The sequence below is a fragment of the Echinops telfairi genome, unplaced genomic scaffold, assembly GCF_000313985.2.
Source record: "Echinops telfairi isolate 266 unplaced genomic scaffold, ASM31398v2 ScPeMD7_7468;HRSCAF=8506_0, whole genome shotgun sequence".
In the NCBI taxonomy this organism is placed as follows: Eukaryota; Metazoa; Chordata; class Mammalia; order Afrosoricida; family Tenrecidae; genus Echinops; species Echinops telfairi.
The window spans coordinates 35961195-35962552 of NW_022111369.1; the positions used below are offsets into that span (position 1 = coordinate 35961195).

Here is a 1358-nt window from a genome sequence, read left to right on the forward strand (position 1 = left end):
CTATATCTGTTAATAACTGGGCACCATCAGCTTTCTTCAACACATTTGCTTATGCACCTGCTTTGTCTTCAGCGATTGTGTCGGGAAGGTGAGCATCATGGAATGTCAGTTTAATAGAACAAAGTGTTCTTGCATTGAGGGAGTACTTGAGTGGAGGCCCAATGGGACAACTAACTTTTTAGTTAGCAGTTGAGTCCTTAACTCCATGCACCCCCACCCCCAACCCCGGGGCCTCTAATGTTAGAAAGTCGTTATATTCTTTATCTTGAGGTTACTGTAATCATTTTTCATCGCCACTTAGAATGGAAAGGGCAGTTCCTCTTATAAAATGACAGTTTGTATTATTTGCCCATGTAGCAGGTCTGTTTACACTCATTCATACAATGAGTTTGCCCTTTGCACTTGAGAGTTGGATGGAATCAATAGACTGTAGCCCCAGACCGGTTTGCATGGCAAAAGCATTCCCACTCCCACAGTCCCAGATGATCTGCCGTTTCTTTCTTCACATCTAATTTTTTTCTTTTCTTTTATTAAAATTGAGCTATCATTAATATACCATGCAATTCAGTAGTTCAGTCATATCAAGCAGGGGTGCACAGTCATGGTTACAATCAACTTTGGGTCCTTATCCCCTTGTTCTCTCCACTGATGTGCACTCCCTATTTCCCCCCACACTTCCCTTCTGTGCCCCAGGCAATCATCAGTCCAGCTACTGTCTTTTTAAATCTACCTGTGCAGGTTTCCCTGTACAGACAAACATGCAAAGCAAGGCCACACGGCCAGCAAAGACACAGCAACAGTGGCCACATCCAGCAGAGAAAGACCTCCCTCTTGACTGCGATGCTTCCCATGCCCAGAGCGTTCATATGATACCCACCGTGTCCAATATCCACTGCAGTTTCCTCTTTCTGTGTTTCCAGGGCTGCACATTCTGAGCACACCTCTTTTCTCTGTGGAATTAAACACTGACATGCTGAGCTGAGTAGCTCCAAAACCAAACCCACTGCCGTCAAGGCAATGCTGACTCACACAACTCGTTAGGATAGGGTCGAACTGCTGCTGTTTCTCAGACTGTCACTCTTTATGTATTGATCCTACTAAACCTGCATATGTTCATTTTTATAATTAAGATTGCTTGATGCATGAAATCAAAGCTAGATAAACACTTCAGAAATAGTAATGGGAGTAATGATTCCCTGAAGGTACAGAAAGTCAGTGGGGGGTGAGGGGGGCACTGATAGCAATGATGACTATATAACCCCACTCAAGGGGAACAAATAGCAGAATGGTAGGTGCACGAATACATTGGATGGTGTAATATACTGCCAAAAAAGGAATAATAACAACATTTAATATAG

At 43.4% G+C, this 1358-nt stretch overlaps 1 protein-coding gene across 1 annotated transcript in view; it reads left to right on the plus strand.

Annotated features, from left to right (window-relative positions):
• Positions 1 to 1358, plus strand: part of COQ2 (coenzyme Q2, polyprenyltransferase) — a gene marked incomplete at its 5' end in the record, with an annotated part of 23366 nt that overhangs the window by 13267 nt on the left and 8741 nt on the right. The gene's annotated exons all lie outside the window — the stretch shown is intronic.